Below are 14,356 nucleotides of genomic sequence, written 5' to 3' on the forward strand. Positions count from 1 at the left end.
AAGAAGGTGGCAGGTAATAAACCTGTAGCTATGGCAGACTGAAATCTCAGGACTTAGAAAATGATGACACCAAATATTTTTGCCTTTTTTCTTGGTATAATAGGAAGACTATTCATTCATGATGCTACTGAATGTAAGAATTTTCACATAGTCATCTACAAGCAAATGCATTTATGCATCTAAACCTTTCTGGCTAAAAGGATTAGGATTTAGATTATAGTTGCTGGAGTGGTGGGGGGTGGGAGGGATGGGGTGGCTGGGTGATAGACATTGGGGAGGGTATGTGCTATGGTGAGCACTGTGAATTGTGTAAGACTGTTGAATCACAGACCTGTACCTCTGAAACAAATAATACATTATGTTAAAAAAAAAAAAAAGAAGATAGCAGGAAGGGAAAAATGAAGGGGGGGAATCGGAGGGGGAGACGAACCATGAGAGACTATGGACTCTGAGAAACAAACTGAGGGTTCTAGAGGGGAGGGGGGTGGGGGGATGGGTTAGCCTGGTGATGGGTATTAAAGAGGGCACGTACTGCATGGAGCACTGGGTGTTATACACAAGCAAAGAATCATGGAACACTACATCAAAAACTAATGATGTATGGTGATTAACATAATAAAAAAATAAAATAAAAAATAAAATAGATTTTAATACAGTAAGAATGTGCTACCTGCATGACCTTGGACACCTTACTTACCTCTCTGGTTCTCAGGCAGTGATGATAACATGTAAATCCTTACTCAACAATATTATTACAAGAATAACTAATTCTAACAGGGACTTTTTAAAAACTAAAACAATGTATTCTGTTCCCAGCAATCCCTAATTCCTCATCCAAGTACTCACAAGTTCAGAACTATGTCTAACTGAATTAGATCTTAGAGTATTCTTCTCTGTATTACAAAAAGAATAGCCCCTTCTACCTACAAGAGCTGGGCCATAAAGCTACCTGCCCTTGAGAAGAATGTCAAAAGAGAAGGTAGGAGGAGGAAGTAGAAAACCTATCCCTTGTGACACAGTGAACTGTGGGAAGAGATGGAAGAGGACAGAAGAACTCTGAAACATGTCCTAAAAGGGAAGGTTATATATAGGTGGGGGTAAAAACCCAAGCAGAGACGCTCTGGCTTTCCTTTCTGGTTGGAACTCTGATAGACCACCAGCAGGATGCTCTTTACAACAAAGGATGGCCATACTGGGGTAAATATTGTTAGTCAGAGTGAAGGAAAGAGCCTAGTCGGCCTTGCTGAGCCTCCTTCAGCAACCTTATGGCAAGAAGACATTCAGAAGTTCCTGCATTGAAGGTAGTAAGATGTGGGCCAGTAAACTTCTTTAGGGACACCTGTGATGTTTAGGGACACCTGTGATGAATGGCAAGTGAGTCTACTGCAAAGTGTAGTGCACAGCCTTGCCAGGGCCTGGCTGAGACTCCAAGGGGTCTGTCTCGTCAAGAAGAACTGGGGTGAAGCCCAGTCAGGAAGAGAGGAAGTCTGGGCCCTAACCACACCATGTGCACCAGCTTCCCCTCATTAGACCCCACACCGGTTCCTGGGGTCAGATCAGACCTACTGTCCTCTGAGCCCACTTTAATGGGGCTTTTGCCCCCACCACTTCACTGAGACTGCTGTTGTCAAGGTCACCATGACCTCCATGGGAGGCCAACTCCAATGTCAATCCTCAACTTCCTTTACAACTTTAGGTTGGGATCTGAAGAAGATTGGACATGACAGAAAAAAAGGAGCAATGAACTTAAAGATAAGCCAACATAAGGTATCCAAATTGAAACACAAAGAGGGAAAAAGGGGAGAGGGGCGCAAAAATCAGAACCAAGCATCAAACAGCTGTGGAATAACATCAGTCTAACATATGTGTCATTCGAGTCCCAGAAGGAAAAGAGATGGTAAGAAAGAAATATTTGAAGAGATAGTGTCCATGAACTTTCCGAAATTAATGAGATAATAAACCACAGATCTAAGAGCTTCAGAGAACTCCAAACAAAATAAATACAAAGAAAAATACACCTAGGCATGTCACAGTCAAACTGCTAAAGCCATAGATAAAGAGAAAATCTTGCAAGCAGCTACAGGAAAAAAAGAAACAATATACAGAGGAATTACATAGGCTTCCTGTCAGAAACTATGCAAGCCAGAAGATAATGGAAAGACATCTTTAAGATACTGAAAAACAGAAACTGTCAATATAGAATTCTGTATCCAGTAAAGATGTCTTTTAAAATTAAAGGCAAAATAAATACATTTTCAGAAAAAAAGAAATAAAAGTTTAGCCAGCAGACGAGAAGGCTATGGAAGTTCTTCAGGCAGAAGGGAGCATAATGCCAAATGGAATATTTAGATCTACACAAAGAAATTAATAGTACCACAAATAGGCTGGAGAGAAGAGGGAATGAGGAGTTAATATTTAATGGATATGGAGTTTCTATTTGGAAAGATGAAAAAGCTCTAGAGATGGATGGTGGTAATGACTGTAGAATAATGTAAATACCCTCAATGTCACTGAACTGTACACTTTAAAATGGTTAAAATAGTAAACTTTATATGTTACCACAATAGATGGATGGATGGATGGATGGATAAGTATGAAGGCCTTAAAAAAAAAATGGGATTAAAAAAAAAACTATCAAGATGGTAGCTTTAAATGCAACCAATACCAAAAATTACATTAACTCTAAATGGTCTAAATGCCCCAATGGCAGAGATTGCCAATTTAGATCAAAAAGCATAACTTAGCTCTATGCTGTCTACAAAAACCTCATTTTAATTATAATGTTAAAAATAAAAAGATGAAATAAGATATGCCATGAAAACATATCAAAAGAAAGCTGGAGTCCCTATATTAATATCAGACAAAGTAAATTTCAGACAAGGAATATCAAAAACAATAAAGACCGTCATCATAAAATGATAAAGTGGTTACTTTTCATCAAGAAGACATAACACTCCTAAATGAGTGTGCCTATAAACAGAGCTTAAAAAGCATAAAGCAAAAAATAAAAGGCAAAGGCCTGGGCACCTGGGTGGCTCAGTTGGTTAAGTGACTGCCTTCGGCTCAGGTCATGATCCTGGAGTCCCTGGATCGAGTCCCGCATCGGGCTCCCTGCTCAGCAGGGAGTCTGCTTCTCCCTCTGACCCTAACCCCTCTCCTGTGCTCTCTCTCATTCTCTCTCTCTCAAATAAATAAATAAAATCTTTAAAAAAATAAAAAAATAAAAGGCAAAGGCCTTAAAATGGTTCCCTGTTCCTTTGACACCCATTTGCTGCCACACCTTACTCTTGCTCATTCTGTCTCACCATACTGGCAGCTTAAACACCCCAGGCTCACTCTCCTGCCTGGGTGCTTTGCGCTCAGAGTACTTTGTGCTGGGAAACTCTTCACTCAGCCACCGATATGGCCCCTCCCTCACCTCATTCAGGTCTCTGCTCCAATGGCACCTTTTCAGTGAACCTCCCTTGTCCACCCCATTGACAATTAAAACTCCTGCCATTCCCTATCCCCTTCACCAGATTTATTTTCCTCTGTAATGGCTATGAGTTTCTAACATTCTATGTAGTTTACTTGTCTTGCTTATTGTATTATTATTATTAATTATTATATAGAAGTTATTCAAGCAGACTATTATTATTATGGAAGTTCTATGAGGGCAGGATGTTTTTCTGTTTTCTCACTACTTTATATGTAAGACCTAGAACAGTGCCTGGTGCATAGTTAGGCACTCAATAAATAAATATTGATTGGCTTTTAAAATTTAAATGCCCCTTTCTGAGCCCATTCCCAGCTATCCCAATGAGGAAGAGTAGATCAGCTGTTTAAAATAGAGAAGTTACAGGGGCACCTGGGCAGCTCAGTTGGTTAAGCGGGCTGCCTTCAGCTCAGGTCATGATCTCAGGGTCCCGGGATTGAGTCCCGCATCAGGCTCTCTGCTCAGTGGGGAGCCTGCTTCTCCCTCTGCCCCCCCTCCCCGCTTGTGCTCTCCAACCCCTCTCAAATAAATAAATAAAATCTTCAAAAAATAGAGAAGTTACATTTATTTTATGCATTAGAGGGATATTGCATACTTTGCATCCATGACATGATGTATGGGAAAATGCCTAGCAGGATACTTAGAATATGTGGCCACTTGCATAGTCCTCTTACTCCACTCTTTGCCCATTTCTCCGACAGTTTAGGGACTTTATTACATACACTTTTATGTTGCCCAAACCTAACAGTGTCTGGTTCATAGGAGACACTATAATGAAGAAACGAGCCTAACTCTTGATGCCAACTCCTTCAGAACATCTTGCTTGATGAGCCCAGCTGGAGGTAGTCTCCCTGCCTCTGAACTCAGCACGCACTTACTGTCTAAATTAGTCATTTGAGCTTCATCATCTTCTACCATGTATTCGGTGTATAAGTACAGGTCTCCTAAGGGCAAGCGAAACTCACATTTTTTTATATTCCTCTGTTCTTCACACATGGGATAAGACGGGCACAATGACAGGTTTTACCTCGACAGAGAAGAATCCTGTATGGCTGAGAGCATGTGTAGCAGGACTGGGTGTTACCAACTATTTAACAGTGACATTTTGTCATATAATCAGTAACAATGTATGCTGAATAGGAGAGAGGTATACGTGACAATGGTCCTGCCACAGGCATCATTATAACCATCACTGAATTATATGCTCATTCATTCTCTCATTGTTCACTCCACATATACTGAATGCCTACCAACTGCTCAGTATTGCGAAAGGCATGAACAATATAACAGGAACAGTGCAGGCCCCGCCTTCAAGGAGCTCACAGCCCAGTAAAAGACACAGGCAAGTTGACAGGTGATTACAAAGCCAATTGGTACTCGCCATGGTAAGAGTGAAAAGTAGAGAGCACCGCAGAGGCGCTGCAGAAGGATACCTAACTCAACCTTACAGAGCCTGGACAGGCACCCCAAGAAAGATGCAGTGTGAGGTGAGCGTAGGAGATGTGGGAGTAGGAATGAACAGAGCATGGGTGGAAGAGGAGCAGAAGTGAAGAAGCAGCTGACATCCTTGGAGGACAGCAAACAGTCCGCTACAGCTCGAACATGACGTGGAGGAAGGGAATGTAAGAGACAAGGGTTTTCTTACCTCTCACACTGAAACCCCTCATATCTATCCCCCAGCCCCTTACTCCACTGAAACAAGCGCTCTTGATAATGTTAGTAATGATTTCCAATTACCAAACCCAAAAGCATTTTCCAGTCTTCACCTCCCTTGACCTCTGGTGACTATTTCTTCCTTTCTTGAAATACTCTCTTTGCTCTTCTTTTTAAAATATACTCCCGGGGCACCTGAGTGGCTCAGTTGGTTAAGCATCCAACTCTTGATTTCAGTTCAGGTCATGATCTCAGGGTCGTGGGACCAAGCCCTGCATCAGGCTCCAGACTCAGCAGGGAATCTGCTCAAGTTCTCTCCCTTTGCCCCTCTCTCCTCTCTCTCATAACTAACTAACTAACTAACTAACTAACTAACTAACTAACTAAATAAATAAATAAATATCTTTTTTTTAAAAAAATACAGAGAATGAAAGAAAGTAGCAGGGACCGGATCAGGAAGGGCCTTGAGAGCTAGGTCAAGGAGTCTGGCCTCCTTCAGAAAGCCAATGATGACAGTTGCATCTCTCCCTCTGCACCTCCCCCCACCCTATGAGAATAAATAAATCTTCAAAAAAAATAAAAATAAAATAAAATATACTCCATAGCTTTTCCTTTTCCTAGAAAAGTTGGCCTTCTCTAGCCAATCCTTTTTTTGTCTCCTTTACAGGCTCAAACTCTTCCACCCAGGCTGCAAGCACTGGGGTCCTCAAATTTCAGTCCTTATTCAAAGACTAGACTCCTCCCAGAGCCTCCAAGGTCGTAATTTGTCAGAAGATCCCACCTGTATCCAGCCTCATCCAGCCACATACTCTGCACTCCAGGCACAATGGCCTTCTTCAGGCCAAGGACTTGCCATGTTCACTCCTACCACAGGGCCTTTGTACATGCTGTCCCTGCTGCCTGGAATACTCCTTCCCCTCCTACTCAACCTTCAGATCTCAGGTCAATCCACACCTCAGCAAATGAGCTACTTATGACTAAAACCAATCGCCCCATACAGGGCCTAATACCACTATCTATCTCTCCTTCATAGCATCGGTCACACTGCAATTCTACCTTAATCTGTAATTAATCTTTAAATTAGTATCGTGCTTTCTTGTTAGACTGTCACATGGCACGTGCTCAAAATACAGAGAATGAGGGGTGCCCAGGTGGCTTGGTCAGTTGGGTGTCTGACTCTTGATTTCAGCTTGGATAGTGATCTCTGGATTGTGGGATCAGGCCCCACGTTAGGCTCCATGCTCGGTGTGGAGTCTGCTTGAGATTCTCTCCCTCTGCCCCTTCCCCCCGCTCGAGGGTGTGCATGCTTTCTCTCTCCCTCTCTCTCTCAAATAAAATCTTTTTAAAAAAAAATACAGAGAATGAAAGTCAGTAGCAGGGATCAGAACAGGAAGGGCCTTGAACTAGGTCAAGGAATCTGGCCTCCTTCAGAAAGCCAATGATGACAGTTGCAAATGCTTCTCAAAGTGTGGTCTGTGGACTGCAGAATCATGTTAGTTATTTGATAAAATTCAGATTAGTGAGCCCTATCCCAAACTACTCAGTCACAATCTAGAGGTGGGCTCATAGTCTGCCATTTAATAAGCTTCATGGATGATTCTATTACACACTACTTGAGTTCTATTCCTCAGTCCAGTAGTAATAATAATACAGAAACTGACTACGGTTTAGACCAACTTTCCTGGTAAACATGCACTGAGAATGGCAATGTGGGATACCGGGAGCTTTCTTCACTCAAGAAGCAAGGGCCTCCCTTCCCCTCATGTGATGAGTAATGGAGCTGGTCCTGCTCAGTCCAATCCTGGGCCAAAATGACTCCCATGGCCAGGTCTAGAGACATTACATGATATGAAACAGAGAGAGACAGAACAGAGAAGAGAAGCAGTGAATGGGAAGTTCCAGGAGGTTCAAGGACAAAAATCTGTAGGTTCAGTTTTTCAAAACCCCCTTGGGCATAATTTTCCCATTCCAGGTGACACCTACCTAGCCCTATTACTTTCTTCAGGGGACTCTGAATGTTAGCCTTATTGTTTCCTTTTGCACAAGCACCAATGACTGTCCATGATCAGGGGTTCACTCCTTCCCAGCCCACTGAGAACAGAGGACAGCCGCTGCCTTATTCCCCTGTCCCTAAAACAATGAAGATCCTCTCAATTTTACTTTGCTATTTTTGTTGTTGTGGTGGTGGTGGTGGCGGTTTGTTGGTTGGTTTTTAGCCTCTAATGAAGAACTGTTTTCTTTATTCACCCCCTTCTGTTTTCACCAGACCCCATAAAGAAACACAAATTCCCTCTTGGATGGTAATGGTAAGTCATTCAATATAGAAAAGATTGAAACATTCACACTGTAAAGAAACACAGAACCCAGAATGCACGCTGTCACAAGGTGGGCCCAGAAAAAGTCTCAGGTACAACATAGGAAATAATATGGCAAAAGATGGCATTTTCTATCACCATAAATGCAGTCAGGATGGCAGGTTAACCAGTGGAAATAAGTTAGACCCACACTTCACATGTAAGTCCATTTTTCTTCTATCTCTTCTTCAGGGGTACGGGGGCATAGGGGTTCATTCATCTTTCACTCAGGAAATACCTGTTTGTTGAGGCCTACCATGTGCCAGGCACCGTGTCAGATGACATGAAGTCAGATGGCAAGTAGGTTTTTGAGAATCTAGAGAAAAACTGTTCCAGTAGCTTGTGGATCCCTAAAGCAGGAATTCCTCCTTACATAAAAATAAATACATTTCAAATGGACTTCCTCAGCTCATCACCAAAGGCAGAAACTATACAGGCAAAGAATGAGAGATCTGACTGCATACAGATGTAAAACCGATACATCAAAATACCTATAAGCATTTAAGAGTAAAAGCAGGTTGCACTTTGAATTTAATCCTCAGATCTGAGGTGGAGCAAAGAACACTAGTTTGCTGAAGGGAAGGTGTAAATTAGAAATAAGATTGTGCTAAAATAAAAAAAGAAAGAAAGAAGGTAGTGCTGGGGACCTGGACGTTTCATAATGACTGGCAGACATGGGGCAATGTTCCAATTTTACTGGCAAACAGTATCAGACCCAGCCCAACGTGAGACAAAGAAACAGTGGGAGGAGGACAGCCATCACCCATGCTCCACAGGAAGAGACTCTGGCAAGAGAAATGGAGTCAAGTTTCTATGTTGACACCAGGGGGACCCCCCCACCCCCACTCAAGCAGCTGTTTCTGGATTGCTGTTTATAACACAGGAGAACACACGCCCACTGACCCCACAGCACTCAGTTACTCAGGGTTAAATGGTGACTCCCTTTCTCCTCACCCCCTGGTGCACTGAGGCCAACCCACTGCCTGACTGCACCCTTCCCTGCACCATCTCCCTTTCTAGGGCGTCAGTACAGCGGCGATCATCATTCCCAGATACCTCCAAAGTTCCAGATCCTGTCACACAAGCCTCACGCTCCAGACCCTGCAGGAGGAATTCACTTCAGGCCCATTTCTCCAGAGACACGGGAAAAGGTAGTGATCACAAGCACAGACTGGAGAGCCACGTGCTTGGGTTCAAAGCCCTGCCCCACCACTTATTGGCTATGTGATTTAAGGAGGGTTACTCAACTTCTCTGTCTCAGTTCCATCATTTGTAAAGTGGGGATAACAGTATCTACATAGAGGAGTTTTGTGAGGATTAAATAAATATATAAAAGCGCTTAGAAATGTGTTTGCTGCTTGCAGATGCCAGTTTTGTTACTGCCATTACTATTATTACTCTTACTATTACTCATTGTGAGGACATGTTCTAGAAGGGCTTCACTCCCAGTCTTGCCCCTGGGTTCCTCATCTTCCACTGCAAGGGATTATTAGGATCTCTTCTTTCAGCCCCTCCCTCAGACAAATCCTGTCCCCAAAGACAAACAGCTCCTCTCTCATATCAGAGTCTGAATGGAATCTCTTTTCTTCCTTTAACTTTGCAACTCTCTCCTTCATCTGCTCTCAGGGATGTGGCAGGATGTCTGATAAAATAATGAGAGGAACGAAGTTAAAAAGGTGTCAGTTCCTCATTCCTTTCAAGGAAGACTCATTCCCAAGAAAACTGCAAGCCAACACAGTATTTGGGCACACCAACTACTGATAGTCACTGCGACACACCCAGGGGAGGTAAGGAAGGCGGAGTACCAACGTGGTCAAGGCCAGGAACGCCCCCAGCAACGACACGGGGAGTGCATGCTACACAGAGGGACTGCTCAGCTGCCGCACCAAGAAGTTTGCAAATTTTGCTCTTAAGACCTGGTGATCAAGATTCCAGAGAAAAGTGACCATTCCTCCCTGTAGCACAGAGTTCCTGAGCACCCACTAAATGCTGGGTACTGAGGAGGGTGCTGGGGGACAAAGGGTTAACCAAGAACAAGGTCTGATCACTGACCTCAAAGAGCTTACAGGCTGATGGGGTGTGAGCAAGGAGAGATGCCTCCTGCGCCGTGTGACTCGGGCTGTCAGCTCCCAGAGGTGGGCACAGTCACAGCTCCATTTTCCAGAGAAGGAAACTGAGGCACAGAGAGGTCACTGGATAATAAGTAGTAGAGCCAGGATTCAAAGCCATGCAGTCAGGCTCCAGGTCTGGGCTCTCAAAGAGCCGGAAGGCTCTCCAGTAGAAGATGCCCTGGTGTTTCTTGGGCCAGGGTGCTGCTTACTCTAAAAGCCTCCAGTCTGCGAGTTTGCTCAGTAATACGCGCACTGAAAACATCCTCCAGAGAGGGAGGAAATGGAGAGCAGAGCAGAGTATCTATCTTTGAAGTCAAAATAAATCCAGGAATCCAAACGTAATGATGATTCATAAAATCTGCTTCAACTTGGTACTCCACTCTGATTTATGGAAGTCTGTGTTTAGAGGAAAAGGTAAAGGGATTTTGAAATATAACTGTTGGGGAAAGGAAATATGTTCTCTGAGTCTGTTGAGATGGGATAAGACAGAAGGACAAGATGTGAGGTGATACAAATGTCTAGTAGCCGGATACTGTATGCTAAAAGAACCCTCTAAAGGTGAGGGAGAGGTCAGATCAGTGCAGATTACAGGGCCCGGGGTTTACTTCTGAAATCCGTGCCCTCCATATATTACCACCCATCTCTAAGACCACCTTCCACCTCCCTCCACCACCCATGCTATCGGGCCTGTCTTTTCTGGGAAATTAAAAAAACACACGGTATGAAGTTCACTTGCCCACCTGTAATTACCATTATGGCTCACATCGTGGTGTCTACAGTGCGCCTGCCCTGTGCTCCCGCATTAGCACTGGTCTCACTGACCCCTCGCGACAACCTGGGGAGGCAAGTCCTAGGATGAGCTTTATTCTAACTCAGAAAAGGGAAGCATTAAGAGGTTAAATGACTTTCTGCCCCATTACATGGGTAGTGAAGGAGACAGGACTCCACCACCAGGGACTGGTGTCATCCCCACCCAGTGTGGCTGGGGCTCATGTTAACACAGAACTGGAAGGGAATATAGACATCATCTAATGATAAGAGTTTTTCTTCCATTCAACAGTAGAGAAAACTGAGGCAGAATCGACTGGATCGAGCTCTCTCCTCCGAGGGCAGAGAGCCCATGACTTCTCCACCACAGCCTTTATCTCTCAGATGTCGCATCTCAGGCTCAGAGCTGGACTAGTGCCTTTCCTCGGCCAGTCTCATCACTGCCCACTGCTTCCCCAACACCACCCTCCCACAGGCTGATTTCACAGTCACCTCTGGCTTTGCTAGATTTTCAAGTGCAAAAAAAAACTTAGAAGCTACCCCTTCCTGAGGACCTACTAAACACTAGGCTCATCAACCCTCACATCGCCCCTAGGCAGCAAGTGCTATTATTATGTCTATTTTAGAAATGAAAAGGTTAGCCCAGAGCATTTTAATTATTTGGCCAAATCACACAGCTAGTAAGTGGCAAGCTGTCGGTTAGCAGGCGGCCTGCAAAAACGGAACGTTTATTAACGGCACCCGTTCTAATCTTTTCCCGGTTATGTTCACGCTGCCCCCACTGCCCACCCAGCAGTGCTGGTAGACGTGGTGTGTACTTGACCAACTCCAGGCTCACCATCCTGTCCTGCAACCTGAGGTCAGACATGATTCAAAGGCAGGACGAATATAAAGCCAGCAGTTTGTAGAGCTAGTTTTCATCATCTACCACAGGCCGGGACCAACTCTCCATCTAGGACCCTAAATTCTTCTATTGACCTAAAAGTTCATGCAATCAATTCCCCACTGAAAGAAGAGGATCAGGCTCCTCCCCAGCCCCAACCCCAAAATGTCCCCACATGTTAAGGTCTAGCAGTGCCCAAATTTCTTTGGGTTAAGCTGTGATGCATAAGTTCGCCTATGAAGACCTGAGAGCATCATAATTCAAGAAAGGCAGAGGGCAAGCTGTGCGAGATTCCTGAGATAACTGAAATTGACCCATAACTCACCAGCCGCCACGGGAAATTCTATCACTTTGCACACTTTGCTTCCATAGCTAAAGATCAAATCAGAGGGAACATGATCAGACTTCTAATTTGAAACCTCGGACAGGCAATGTCATCTTTAATGATTCCCGGCAAAAGATGCTCATTACAGATCTCAGCCTACCTAAATTAAAACATGAAACCTAAAAATTAAGCAGAAAATTCTCAATTTCTCAGGTCTGTAAGGCCACAGAAAAATCACACAAGCGGGAATACACATACTCCTTAGGGTTTTGTTATGCACGCAAATACCTGAGCAGGAATTAAATGAAAGAAAAGAGCTAGAAGGGAAAAAAAAATGAATAAACAAACCCATCAGGTCCTAACTTTCAGGTCCGGGCCATCTGGGTGAATAGCAATTGTTCATGACCAATTTGAACTAGCAGGTCAAGGAACATTATCTCTCTGCTGATGGCCAATTTCATCTGTTCTATGATGTAGAGCTCAGATTCCTCTGATACGATAGGCTGCTGGCTTCAAGTCTTCTCTCACTGTTAAGTGGACTGAAATATGCTGCAATCAGTCAGCATGGTGTTCAGGTGTGTAAGCTGCCTTTAAAATGGGAGGCTAGGGGCGCCTTGGTGGCTCAGTCAGTTAAGCGTCTGCCTTCGACTCAGGTCATGATCCCCAGGTCCTGGGATTGAGCCCCACATCGGGCTCCCTGCTCAGCGGGGAATCTGCTCCTCCTTCTCCCTCTGCCCCTCCCCTGGCTTGTGCTCTCTCTTGCCACTCTCTCTCAAATAAATAAAATCTAAAATAAATAAACAAACAAACCTCATTCAGTGTGGACTTTCTAGAAGGTCAGGTAACCACTAGATAATCTGCAAAGACTATTTTTAAATTTCTTCCCTCCACTTCCCATCCGCCCTTCCCTTTGTGTCACTGGATGACTGGCTGCCACTGCTCAGAATAATGGGCGGGCACAGTCCCCTTTCACATCTGTTCATGACTCAGTTCTTCCCGGACCTATATCCAGGAAGAGGAGACAATTCCCTGGCTGCAGCAAGACCTCGACAGATGACCTAGATGTAAACAGAATGTAAAGCTAGATGTAAACAGAAACTACAAATTCAAAACTTTATTTTCCCTCAATGTGCATTTCACGGAGAAAAGTTAGAGAGTGGGGACCAGGGCCGCTGTAGGATCAGGCTACCAGATCCTGAATGGGAACATGGTAAACTTCCTCTGAAGGATGGAGGAATATCTGCAAACAGTGTAAAAGAGAAGCTATAATTTTTATTTTTTCAATTCAAAACTACCTCTTCAGAGCCTTAAGTTTGCACTGTAGCACAGAGTTGACCTCCCTTCCTAAATTCAACTACTTAATGTGGAATGCTCATTGTGTACAAACAACAAAGACCAAGGTGTTTCTAAGTATAACTGGCAAACTGGAAAACCCTTCAGCAAACTAAAAACTGTGAAGGGGAAAATCTACACCCATGTAAGCTGGAAAAAAAAAAAAAAGGCCAGGATAAAAGTCTAGGTCACCCCCAGGAAAGACCATGTTTGTCATTCTGTCACACGCTCTCGTGTGACACTTCCCCTAGGACCGCCTCCCTCCCAGGGCTCACCCTAGAGCTTCTAGCTCACAGCAACTTTTATGACCCTCTCGCCCACATCTGTCTTAAAACTTTAACTGGAGTCTACACCATTTGAGTCTAGTTCTAATCGAAATGACAAAGGACTTGGCAGATATGCTCTCTCTGCCTTTGCTGTGTATAGACAACAGAGGGTACTGGACCAAAAAATAATTAATTAGTAAAGGAGAAGAAGACAACTACTCTGAATGTGAAATACAGTCAACAGTCTAAACTGCCTCCTGTGACAATCAATGGGCTGAGATCTATGGACAAAGAGCCTGGGACCAGCATGCCTGCCCAAGAGTCATGGGTTTTCATCACACCAACTGACACGAGAAGCCCTTTAGGAGAATATGCTTCCTAAGAACTGCATTAGGGCAAGCATTCACAAGGAGGCAGAGGAACCATGCTAGGTGCACACCAGTCACCAGTGACATGACCCCAAATCATGCTGGGTCCCAACCCATTTACTCAGTAAATTAATTTTATGAGTAGGTCGAAAGTTAACAGAGCCTCCCAACCAGGTTCATCTTTTAACCAAGAACCACCCTGTGTCTCCCTGGCAGAAAGAACCCCTTTGCTAGCATTCTCCAAGCCTGCCATTAAAACTAGGCAACCTGTGATATTTGATGAAGTAATTAAGGACAAATCAAAGCAATTATCTAACATTACTTGCAATAACCATATGAAATTTCTAATCCCAAGAAGCAAACTGAACCAATAATAAAATGTATTTACAGAGGCTTTTAATTCAGCATCTATCATCAGTTGCTATGGAAAACTAGAATGTTGCAGGCTATCCAGCCCTTTTTTATAGCAACATTAGATATGGTAATATTCACTGAGCTCTTCCTCTACCTGGGCCCTGGCTCTTCTGCCTACAGAGATGAAATATAAGGCCAAAGGCGCCATGTGAATGAGCCATAACAGCAACTCTGAGCAGGGCTGACGCTGGGGTGGAGGAAATGGAGGTGTCTAAGACATGCTGACCCCCATCACTGTGCAGGTACCCAGGCTGAGCTTCCTCCATTAGGTGTGCAATTGCAAAAGCAAGCCCTGTCACTTGTTACATACTGGAAGTGATAAGAAACACACAGCAGCAAGCAAGCCCATCTGGAGAACAACAAGCAGAAACAGCAGGGGGGGCTGAGGGATCTTTTGGAACAAAAGC

At 44.0% G+C, this 14,356-nt stretch overlaps 1 protein-coding gene across 5 annotated transcripts in view; it reads right to left on the minus strand.

Moving 5' to 3' along the window:
* HHAT (hedgehog acyltransferase) overlaps positions 1-14,356 on the minus strand; it is a 331,516-nt gene that overhangs the window by 176,015 nt on the left and 141,145 nt on the right. The gene's annotated exons all lie outside the window — the stretch shown is intronic.

This window comes from Halichoerus grypus, chromosome 7 (genome assembly GCF_964656455.1).
Source record: "Halichoerus grypus chromosome 7, mHalGry1.hap1.1, whole genome shotgun sequence".
NCBI lineage: Eukaryota > Metazoa > Chordata > Mammalia > Carnivora > Phocidae > Halichoerus > Halichoerus grypus.